We start from the raw sequence: 12,368 nt of genomic DNA on the forward strand, positions 1-12,368 counted from the left end.
TTGCATCTTGCCTGCCTTCCTGAGAATGCGCACATATGCTCTTGTATTTTCTTCCAGTGCTTTTGTAATTATGCTTTTTGCCTTTAATCTATCTGAGTTTATTTTGGGGTATGGGGTGAGACAGAGTGGAACCATTTTTCCGCATTAAGTCTTAGATATCATGAGCCCTGGAGGACACAAATTATAGCGTGGGGACGCAGAGCACAGGCTGGAATCCATGCCCGGCCCTTCACTGCTGGGCAGGGCGGGAGGGGTGTGTATTGCTGAGCTGGTCTGAGCCTCAGTTTCTTCTTCTCCAGAAGGTTCCTGTGCAGATTAATGAACACCTGTGTGTGAATGACAGGAGTGAGCCAGGTGGTCTGCGGGAGACCAGATGGTGTCCTGGGAGACTCCACAACCTCCAAGTGGTTCCCCAGCCTGGGGTCCCCCCACCTCTTCCTGCTTCTTCTAGAAGAGAGGGGTGGAGGGTAGGACCAAAAAGGGGAAGAAAATCCCCAGCCCCCAAAGTGACTCAGCCAGAGTGAGACCAACACCTACGCTTGGTGGGATGTCCCTCCCCCTGGTGACCTCAGGGTGGAGACGGCCCTGCTAGGCTGCTGGAAGGCCTCTGGAGAGAAAATGGCCACAATGTGGTCATGTCCAGCCAGGCTCTGACAAAGCCCATGGAGGCCCTGAAAGCCAGAAAGGGATGTAAGGGGAGCAGCTAAGAAAGCTGAGAGGTAGAGTGGCCTGGCTGAGAGTGGGAGCTGAGTCAGGACCCTCCGCAAGCCACCGCTGCTGTGAGCATCAGCCAGGTGACCTGCACCACTGAGGGACGGAGCTCGGCCAGGAGACAGGCGCCACAGAACCAAACCACCTCGCTGACCGTCATGGGACCGCTCTCTCCTGCATGTCTTGTCTGACAGAGAAGGGGCTTTGCTGGCTGCCCACAGTACCCACCCAAGAGCCACCACCTCAAGGGTGGGTACCTAGGGAGCTGGGCTTTCCTGGTAGACACCTCAGGGAGGTCAGTCTGGGAGCATTGGCAGCAATGGCAGAGGCCCCGAGAACCTGCCGCGGGAATGGAAAGAAACAGCGTGCTCTTTTCGAAACAGGCGTGTTGAATTCCGCAGAAGGGGAAAACTGTTGAGTTTCCTCCTTTTCTTCGGAGCCTGCCTTCGCATTTCCAACTTTATTAATTTCTGTGACACTGCGGAGGGGAGACGGCCTTCCCTACTGCTCCGCGGTGACGGATGTTGCTGAGCTGGGCACGGTTGCAACACTTTCCTGTAAAACGGACTAAAACAGAAGTCGATGTGTTCCTCATATAAGAAATACATAAATCAGTTAAAAATAGTTCTCGGAGCGGATGTGATGATGTAGCGGCTGTCACAGGAAACACATGAATCAGACTCATCCCCAGTAACAGGAAAGTAAAGGCAGAGTCCGTGGTCCTTGGGCTGCTCCTCAGGGGGCTCGGCAAGGCAGGTCCCTCGGGCTGAACCTCATACCCAGCCCAGGCAGAGGCTCCCAGCTCCCCCGAGCTGGCTGCACTTCTGTGCATGTAGTTAATTGCTGGATGTTCGTTCTTGGTTCAGAACCTCTTTGCCAACCACAGGACCTTACCAATCAGTGACACACACGCAAGTGCTTCCTGGGTCATCCCTGCCTGGGACTCTGGTCCCTTGGGACCAGGCTGGTCTGCTTGAGGGGCAGAACCCGTGTCCACCCATGCCTTCACCCTGGTGGGGGATGGTGAGTGTCGCCCCCAGAGCCTGGGCACCAACAGGGTTGGTTTCTTATGAGGAGCCAGATCTATGTGTTTGCATGAATAAGTAGAAATTTCTCATCTGATCTATACAATGGCTAGGGGCCTAGGAGGTCAAGCACCCCCCGGCTATAGTGACAGTAACCGCTGTGGTTCTGCTGGTCAGGGGAGCAGGTGCTGAGACCATTGCAGGCCCAGAAGGACTGCCGACCGAGGCCTTGGACCTTAGTTTTCATGCGATCATTATGGAGAAAGGCTTTGACCCTGGAGGCCCGGTACAGCTTAGAGGGAATGGACCAGTGTGGCTGCAAGTGACTTTGGTGGCTGAAGTCTGCCGAGCATTTTCACAATACGAGCCCAAGGGCCCTTAGCACTAACTAGCCACAGGCTTCTCACTTACAGGGTTGGGGCTGGAGAGGGAAGAACCCAGGGAGGATAAGAGCCACCCTACATTAGCTGGCAGCTGCAGAGCCAGCAGGTACATCATTTGCATCCCGAGCCTAAGACCGTGTTGAATGTGAACTTGAGAAGAAAACTCAGCTCAGGGTTGACTAAAAGGCTGTAAGTGCTAAGGAAGTCCTGTGTGCCTTCTACCCCCGTTCCCTGGGGGCCTACACTGGGCTAGACCGCCTCCCCCAGCCCCCGGCCTGAGGCACGTGGCTGTGGAGGTGGCTCAGGGGTCCAGGTCATCACGGGCAGTGCTCCAGACATCCGGGTCAGCTCGGCAGGAAGCTGGTGGGGGAGTTGAGCTGGCCGAGCTCTGCCTGAGTCAGGACATCTCTCTGCCCCGTGGCTGGGTGGGGTCCTGGGCTGGCGGGGATGAAAGGAGAGGAGAAGGAAACTTGACTGGGGAGGAGTCATGTTTGGGAACACGCCTTTCCCCAGAAATCCCCAAAACAAACACCTGTGGGGCGTCCACTGGACATAGGGCATGTCACGAGGCCAGGGCCGTGATTTCTCTTAAAAGAATCCACCTGGCAATGCAAGAGACACAAGAGTCTCAGGTTCAGTCTCTGGTTCAGGAAGATCCCCTGGAGAAGGAAATGGCATCCCACTCCAGTGTTCTTGCCTGGAGAATTCCATGGACAGAGGAGTCTGGCGGCCTACAGTCCATGGAGTCCCAAAGGGTAAGGCATGACTGAGCACACACACATTACCATAACAAGCCCAGGTACCTGGATCCAGGCTAGAGACCCTGGGCGGGAAGTGCTTCTGGGAGTGGGCACAGGGTTTGGCCAGCTGGGGTCAGTCCCTGGTCAGCCAGTGTTTGGGTGGTACCGAGACCCCCGCATCGGGGTCTGACTGCTAAACCATTCCCAAGGGGTCACTGTCTCCTCCAGTCCCTCCTGATAGGCAGTGCTAGGCAGGGCAGATGCCAGGATCTGATCCTGGCCAGCCCTCCGCAGTCCACACCTCCCACGGTCCCTCCTGGGCTCAGCAAAGAGCCAGTCCTGCCCTCACTGACCCAGCAACGGAGTGTGTATTTGAGTTTTGCAGAATGTCTTGCTCTTTTCAAGCCTGTGATGATGCCATGAGTGGATACAGAGCTTTAAGGAATGGAAGCAGTCAAGCATCATCAACTTCCACCTGGAAGCCACTCGGCTCAGCCTCGAACTTCTTATCTTGCAGGCCCAGTTCCTGCCTGTCCATGCTGCCCTCTCTGGCCATGGACTTGACCAGATGGTAAATATTGGAATAGCTGGCTTTCTTTTTAAACGTTTAAATGGCCAGGCACAGCATCTGAACACACTTAGAAACTAAAAACCTTCCCCAGGCTCCCAGCTCCCCCAGAGGGGACCAGTGCACTGGTCAGAGCCTGTCTCTGTGAACCTGAGTCTTGATCCCATGAGGCTGGTCCTCACAGCTCAGGGCTCTGTTCGTGGAACTGCCTGAAGAGGATCTCTGAGCAACACAAACTTTAATAAGCTCAGACTCCAGGCAGGGCTTCCCTGGTGGCTGAGACAGTAAAGAAGCTGTCTGCAATGCAGGAGACCTGGGTTCCATCCCTGGGTTGAGAAGATCCCCCGGATAGGCATGGCAACCTATTCCAGTATTCTTGCCTGGAGAATCCCATGGACAGAGGAGTCTGGCGGGCTACAGTCCAAGGGGTCGAAAAGAGTCAGACATGGCTGAGTGACTAACACACAAACTGGAACCACCATAACCAGGTGGGGCAGCCCGGGAGGCTAGATCTGGAGGTGGTCTTGGCCTTCCCTCTAGGTATTGGTGACAACCTTAGCCAGGGTGCTGAGTGGACACTCAGCCTGTCCCCATCCCTCTTCCCTTGTCATCTATTTCTCCATTGTTTCTCAATCACTGCATCCTCAACTGCCTGCCCCAGGCTGACCACTCACTATGTGAGGGCTCATCCTTGAACCTCAGAGGCAGCTCAGTTCTGCCCCAGAGCCCATCATTGAAGACTCTGAACTTACATCACATAGGTCTAGGAAGCTCTGGCTATTTCTGTGCTAACTTGCTAATACACAGAAGGAAGAAAGCTCTTTCCACAAAGAGCTCTCCCCAAAGGCTTCCTCCATGGAATGTATGTCTGACACAGCTGTCCACTACCTCCTCATCCTTCTGGGCTCACATTGCCGAGTTCATGGACCGGCCTGGCTCCAGGAAGGAAGAGCCTTCAACAGTTCCTGGGCTGCTAGTCCTGTAATCGTCCCCATTTTACAGGTGAAGAAATTTAGGCACAGAGAGGTTGGGGAACTTGCCCGATGTCACACAGCAGCGAATGAGATGCCACAGAAGCCACCAGGGCAGGACAGGCCCAGGCAGGGCAAGCTTGGCATCCTGAAAAAGATGAGCTGCCTGCCTCCTGGCCAGGGGCTATGAGACAATGTGAGGGCGGCTCAGCCCACCCAGAGTGGCTGGGAGCATCATGTTAGGTGTTCTGGGTGGGTGAGGCTGTGATGACGTTGATAAGACCCCAGCATGACCCCTCTCCGATGATCACTGCCTCCTCCCCAACTTGTATTTCCAAAAGCTACAACTTCACTGAAAAGTCAATTTTCCTGCTGGAGGAGACCCTCTCCTGGCAACCTGGACAGAGCCCCTCCAAGTCCTCCTCGCCTAGAGGCCGAGGCTGCCCCACTCCTGACCTTCCGGCTGGTGTGACCTGACCCTCCTCCATCCTGCAGACACACTCACTCCTTCCAACCCCTTCTCTCTGGCTGCAGATGGGGTGCAGTACCTGGAGCCTGCAGAGGTGCCCCTCGGGCACTCTGGTTTCTGTACAGAGTGGCCACGGCTCTCATAGTCTTGGTTCCGCAAACCAAGGCAGGGCCCCTGTGTGAGGCCAGCCGGCCAGCGGGTGAGCAGGCCTTCAGGCTCTGCCACCAGCCAGGCCATTCAGCCAAAGCACATGTTCTCTCTCTAATTGGAGCTGGATTAGGGCTGGAGCAAGAGGACGGCTGCTTGTCAACAAAGAGGCCTTAGACTTGGGGCAGCAGTGGGTCAAGGCGGCAGCCAGCGGTGGGGAGGTTGGAGGGGGGCAGCTGGCCCCGTCCACAAGCAGCTCCCTCAGCCTAGCCCTTCCTCTGCCGATCAGCAGGACTCAGTGCTGATCCCACCCTCCCCTGCAGGAGCCGCAGCCCCTCGAGGGTTGAGGCCCATCAGAACCTGTCAGGGACCCTCAAAGCCAGAGCAGTCTGGGTGTCGGGGCTCCAACTTCTACCAGGGCAGGGGGACGGAATCTCTGGAGGTGAAGTCTGCAGAGCGCCCTGGGACATCTCGCTCTGTGCTGTGAACAAGAATGCAGCCGGTTCCTTCTGAGTTCGTGTGGACTGAACGGCACTGAATGGGAACCAGAGGGTTCGCTTCTCACCAGTACCCCTAACCATCCTTCTGCAAGAGAGGGCAGGCCATCAGCTCCGACTTCTGACTTCTGTCAGTCGATGGAGATGGTACTGGTGCTGAGCATGCCTTTGGGCCCCCCTGAGTAGACTTTGGCTGGCAGTAGGGCAGGGCGCGGGCTTCCCTGGTGGCTCAGTGGTAAAGAATCCACCTGCTAATGCTAATGGACCTGTCCTGCTAATGGACATCGATGACCCAGAGACTTCGATCCCTGGGTCAGGAAGATGCCCTGGAGAAGGAAATGGCAACCCGCTCTAATATTCTTGTCTGGGAAATCCCATGGACAGAGGAGCCTGGCAGGCTACAGTCCATGAGGTCACAAAAGGGTAGGACATGACTTAGGGACTAAACAACAAGGGCAGGGGGTGGAGTGGGGGTGTGGGAAATCTTTCTAGAGGCCTGAAGGGGACAACTGGGGCAACCAGGATCACAGGAGGCTTCCTAAGTCTGAGGAATGCAGAGCACCGCACCAGTGGGGTAGCAGATTTCTCATCTGTACAGAGGAGGATGTGTACTCTGGGCTCAGACACCTCTTCCTGCATTTCCTGGAGAGCAGCTTGCTCAGCGCTACCTGGTTGGGGGACATCTAAGCTGAGTTGGAACACAGGACATGCAGCCAAGAACCATTGTTGAGAATCCTCCTGGGAGGGTGTGGGCAGGGCTCTGGGCAATGAGACATGTAAGTGACAAGGGTCTGGACCAAGGATGAGTTTTCTGGGCAAGGCCTTGCACCCTACTCACACACTGCCTGCGGGAGCTCTGGACCCTCACGTGGGATGATCAGAACAGGTAGGTTGGGGCTCAGCCCTGCCCTGAGAGCAGGTGAGGTTCACTGTCTGGAAATACGGCCCCACAGCAGGTCCACAGGGCACTCAAGGCTGGGGACCTGCTCGCTGCCCACGGGGACATTCAGGGCAGTCTAACTGGGCACAGATGGAGCACTCTTGGGTACACCTCAGACTTTCACTTTCTGGGCACTCTGGTGGGACCCATGGGCCCACTCGGGTTTCTGCTCATGACCTCTTGATCCCCACCCAGCCTCTTCCTGTAAACAAAATGCATATACCTGGGATCCTCTCTCTTAGCAGGATCTTTCACGTTGCACGTGTTAAAACGTCTCTACAAGCTGACCAAGGGCCTGTGACTCAGCATTCCTGCTCCCACGCAGGTTTGCAGCAGTGCCAACTGACGGAAATCCCAGGAGAGGCCAGCAGCTATCCAGGCCCAATGGCCCCCAAGTCCCGGCTCTGCAGACCTCCAGCCCTCCTCTCTCATCCTTCAACCTGCCAGGGCCATTGGCGTGTTTGACGGCCGTCGCTTCTCAAGTCGCTCAGCTCCTTGAGTCAGCTGCTACCAGTGCCCAGCTTGTCTTAATCAATTACTGCGGGGCTTTGTGGGCCCCACCCTCCACACCCCATGTATCCCCAGCATAGGGTAGTGGGAGGTGAGATGGACCCCAGGAGGTTGGGTGACGCAGCCAGGGAACAGAACCCGCGTGCTGGCCCTGCAGAGGCGGGACGTGGCCCGCCTGTGAGGGCTGTGGGTGGGTGGGGTGCCTGCTCGAGCTGAGTCACCCGCTGGCACCAGGAAGCCTGGCCGCATGACCTCCAAGCTGAGGCAACTTGGACTTGCTGAATATGAGCAAAGTTACTACTGTTTCCTAGAAGCAACGTGGAGTTGATGAGTTTCACCGAGCGTCTCCTTCCTAGAACGGTCACCATCCTGGGGGCACCTCTAGGGTCAGCGGGAACAGGGTCAAGTGAAGTCACATGAAGGGTGGGGACATCTCCACCTGCAGACACTAGGTGCTCCCTTTGAGCAGAGGAAATGGTTTGGATCTGTCTTGCAGATGCATTTGTGAGACAACTTGTCTAAGTATCTTAGACCAAGGAAGAGATGAAGCTTACAAGACCCAGGAACTGCTCACACACTCAGATACACAGACACACACAGACTGTGAGATACACCCAGACATTCACTCACAGGGAACACATCCACACCTCACACCCCTGCATGCTTATAGACACCCACCCTGCCAGCCCTGCACACACCCTTGGCCTGATGGACAGGCTGGAGACCGAGGGCCCCAGGCCAACTTGAGACTCCAGGGCTTAGAACAGAAATGGCAAGAACATGCTGACTTTCTGCCTTGGCCCGTTCAGGGCTGCCATGTGAGTACCCTGGTCCTGCCCCTGACTTGAGCCTCTACTATCCCATCCATGAACCAAGCATCAAGGACTGACCAGCTTGCTTAAGTGGAACCACCCCTGAAGCATCGAACACAGAGGGCAGAAAACACGGGGAAGTGTGGAGGGCTTCCCAGAGCTCTAGCTTCTGCATTGGTTCGCCCAGCCCTCCCAGCACTGCAGCTTGACCGCTTGCGCTGAGCGCACACTTCCCAGCTAGCAGGGGAGCCTCAGCAACCACCTGAGGCTTCAGGGAGTGGGGGTCCCACCGGGAGGAAGCCCAGCCCTCTGCCCTTCCAGCGCTCCTGCATCGCCACCTGCTGGCCACGAGGAGCATCGGTGTGCGCCTGGCACAAGCCCTGGGCATTAGCCCAGGTTCCCAGAGCCCCCCAACAGGTTCAAGACAGTGGGTAGGGGTGTAGGCTGGCAAGGCCAGGGACCTGGCCCCCAATTTCTAGAGTCAGGAAGGGCAGAAGCAAAGCTTTGGCGCCAGGAGCTGGGCTCCGTTCCCAGACTTCCTCCTGGAAATGGGCGAGCGCAGGAGGGCTGGACGCTGAGCCACGGTGGCTGGCTAAACCTTCCAACCCTGCTCCCTGCCCCGGTCCTCTGCAGGCCCCAGAGCTGAGGCATCTCCTTGATAAAGCAGGGTTCAGGTAAGGACACAGGCTCCCATGGAATGGGTCAGCTGATTCCTGGACGCACCCAGAGCTCCAAGGACATGGCCTGATCTCTAGTCCATGAGGTGACCCTTGGCAGGACACCCCAAGTCAGCAAACAGGGTGCAGAGGGTGTGAAAGAATATTTGGGGGAATCTGCTGCAAGTTTTGTGTGGCTTATGACTGTGTACCTCGAATTCCACTCAAGACAGTGCATTGCCTTTTCACCAAGCTGCACAATCCCTCTGCCTCTGGGCTTCTGCATTCCCGCTGCCTCTGCTCAGCCCCACAGCTCCCCCACATCCAGGTGACAGCAGCCCTGCCTTCTCCCCACCCCAACACACACTGGGAGCATTCCTGGGTCTTGCTCCTTTGTTATTCAGGAGCCTGGTGTCATTCTCTGTAAAAGCTGACTCTTAACTAAAAACAACAGTGTTAACAGTTCACCTAAAAAAATATATTAAAGCTTAATTGAACCAGATCTCCAGTCTCCAGGACACTCAGCTACAACTTGGCACTTAGTCAAGTCCATTTCAACTCATTACTTCACGCAACTAGTTTCTCAACCCAGCTCAAGAGAGCCGTTTTTTTACTTACCTGGCTTGCTGCTTGGAGTTGAAAAATATCAGATTTCACACCCTGGGGACGGGCTGGACAGGGGAGGAGAGCAGGGAGGAGGCCCAGGTGCTCCATCCGTCCAGCAATGTCCAGAGTTGGCTTCTGGAGGGAGAGCCCACCCCAGGCACAGGCAGGTCAGAGCCAGGTTGGCCGGGGGGATGCCTGTGATGGCTGGTGTGACGGCTCCAAGACACTGCATTTGAGACGTGTTAATGAGGGGTTAACCAGACACATGCTTCAGACCATCACACTCTCCCTGGATCTCCGGGCCTCAGAAATACATCAGAGGTCAGACAGGTGGAGACCCAGCTTTGCCTACAAGGTCCAGAAACCCAGGGGAAAACACCTGAGGCCACATCACTGGGAAGGAGCATGTGTTGGTGACTTTCTGAGTAACATGAAGCACGTTTCCTGCATCAACCTTTAAAGTCAGGCACCTGACTCCAAATGATCCTGGCAAAGGATGCAAAATTCAGTTTCCCTGTTATGAGAGTGAAAGGGAAGAACCAGGAAGAAGGGAGGAGCAGAGGGGAGACAGGCTGTGAACGCCGCCCTCCTGCAGCCCGTCTGAGAACTGGAATCAGTGGTGCTTCTCAAGGGACCCCAGCGTCACCCCACCAGCCACCCTGCCTGAGATGCTGCTCCTCCTGTCCAAGCAGGCCTCTTGCTCTTCCCACAGCACCTATTCAACCAGTGCCACTTATGGGCATCCTCCAGTGCTCCAGTATGGTGCCCAGCTCGGGTTCATGCCTTGGGGCTGACCCTCACCTGTCGTACCACTTCTTCAGCTACACAAGGGAATATACACAACTGTGTACATAGCTCTCACTGCTGCCAGGCCCCCACTAGACACTCAAGGCTGCCCTCTCACAACACTTGTTAAGAACAAATTATTCACTGGACACTTGCTGGAAAGTGCAAGAGAGACTTTATTCAAGACTCTGGCAAATGTGGGAAGAAACTGATTTCAACTCCCAGGATAACAGAGACAGAGTGAAGATTACAGCCCACAGCCAGGTGAGGATGCAAATACAAATCACTAAGAGGAACTCGGTTTGCTTCAAGGGTGGGGGATTCTTGGCTGGGACGGGACCCAGCAAGCCCAGGATGAGGCCTGGAGGAGACACCAGTGAACCAGGCCTGAGTTTGCTCTGCCCTCCTCCCCACAATGTCCCTGTCCCCCCAAGTGGAGGTTGGGGTCAAGAAACAGGTACAGTTCAGTTCAGTCTAATTGCTCAGTCATGTCCAACTCTTTGAGGTCCCATGACCCGCAGCACACCAGGCCTCCCTGTCTATCACCAACTCCCGGAGTTTACCCAAACTGGTCCATTGAGTCGGTGATGCCACCCAACCATCTCATCCTCTGTTGTCCCCTTCTCCTCTTGCCCTCAATCTTTCCCAGCATCAGGGTCTTTTCTAATGAGTCAGTTCTTCGCATCAGGTGGCCAGAGTATTGGAGTTTCAGCTTTAGCATAAGTCCTTCCAGTGAACACCCAGGACTGATCTCCTTTAGGATGGACTGGTTGGATATCCTTGCAGTCTATGGGATTCTCAAGAGTCTTCTCCAAACACCGCAGTTCAAAAGCATCAATTCTTCGGCGCTCAGCTTTCTTTATAGGAACCCTCCAAGGAGAGGACCCACTGTGGTCGACAGATCCAGAGCCAGAGACCGACGCCACGTCTCATGTGCCAAGACTCGGGCGGTGAGCCTCCTCCCAAGTGTGTCCATTTGCCCTTCAGGCTCTGGTTTTCTTTCCCTCCATCCCAGGCCTGCCTTTCTCTTTCTGCCTCTCACTAGCCTCTGCTCCGACATTCTCGGCAATTGTGAGCTGCTGTCTTCCCGCCCCCTCTCCACTGCCACGTTCTCTGTCCACCTCCCTTTCCAGAAATTCTGGCCTCCACAGAATTTCTAACCCTGAGCCCCACGCTGCACCTGGACCGACCACAGCCCAGAATGGATCTGCTGATTAGGCGGTGTGCATCATACAGCATGCTTCTGTGCAGTGCGCCTGCTTCTAAAGGTGATGAGTACAACGCTTTATCTCTTCTTCTTTCTTGAAATAATAATCCAAACGACAAAATTAATTTGCCCTTCAAGGATTGTGCCCTGCTGGAATCTTTCTACACGTGGCCTGAGAGGACAGGTTTCAGCCCCTGCAGACAGAGGCTCTCAAATAACAGGCAGGGGGATAGTTTCCTGGAGGTCACACCTGAAGCTTCCACATCCCAGAGGGTGGCCCAGAAACCCCCCTCTTCAAAGCCCAGTAGCCAAGTAGAAACTGATGTCCCCCGGACCAGGCCAGTTTTTCCTGCTTGTCCTGTTTGGGGACTCCAGCCAGAAACCCAATAAGCAGAGGGGAGGGGGCAAGGAGAGGAGGGGAGACAAACAAGAGATCCCAGGCTCTGTACGTGCTGGGACAATGTGGGGGGCAGGGCACATGAGAGCCTGATGACGCAGCATTAAGCCTTTAAACACTTCCTCACCGAGTCTCAGGACCTTGCTCGAGGCACCTCTTCAGGGTCCTGTGCAGGAGGTGCCTACCCCCACCTTTGGAAGCTGGGTGCCCTGGGTTCACCTCCTTGGGTGGTCTTTCCCCCCATACTTCCTGCTGTCTCCCCACAGAGCTCCTCTTCTCCCCAGCTACAGCTGCTTCCTCTGTTGAAGACTCTGAGGTCACCTCTCACATGTCACATCCAAAGAGGAGCCCTCCATTCAATCCCAAAACCTTGGGCTTCCCGTTCAGTAAGAGGCCATGTTATTCTAAATGCTCGGGCCAAATCGCAGTGTCAACTCCGTTTGGCTCTTTCTCACAAATCCCACATCCTTCCTTGATTTCTTCCTGCTCTACGTTTACAATGTATTCCAAACCCAGCACTCCCCCCACATACTCCCATCACTGCCAAAGAATTGATGCTTTCGAATTGTGGTGCTGGAGAAGACTCTTGAGAGTCCCTTGGACTGCAAGGAGAGCAAACCAGTCCATCCTAAAGGAAATCAACCCTGAATATTCATTGGAAGGACTGATGCTGAAGCTGAAGCTCTAATCCTTCGGCCACCTGATGTGAAGAACTGATTCATTAGAAAAGAGCCTGATGCTGGGAAAGATTGAGGGCAAGAGGAGAAGGAGATGACAGAGGATGAGATGGTTGGATGGCATCACCAACTCAATGGACATGAATTTGAGCAAACTCTGGGAGATGGTGAAGGACAGGGAAGCCTGGCATGCTCCTTCATAGGGTTGCAGAGAGTCGGATACAACTTAGCAACTGAACAGCAACATCACACGCACCACCACCCTG

General features: G+C 55.2%; 1 long non-coding RNA gene across 1 annotated transcript; it reads left to right on the forward strand.

Moving 5' to 3' along the window:
- Nucleotides 1-5,996: 5,996 nt before the first annotated feature.
- LOC110146408 (uncharacterized) lies at nucleotides 5,997-8,931 on the forward strand. Its single transcript, XR_002316541.2, has 2 exons — nucleotides 5,997-6,397; nucleotides 6,694-8,931. It is a non-coding gene; the product is annotated as an uncharacterized lncRNA (long non-coding RNA).
- Nucleotides 8,932-12,368: the final 3,437 nt, after the last annotated feature.

Source organism: Odocoileus virginianus, chromosome 17 (assembly GCF_023699985.2).
Source record: "Odocoileus virginianus isolate 20LAN1187 ecotype Illinois chromosome 17, Ovbor_1.2, whole genome shotgun sequence".
Lineage (NCBI taxonomy): Eukaryota > Metazoa > Chordata > Mammalia > Artiodactyla > Cervidae > Odocoileus > Odocoileus virginianus.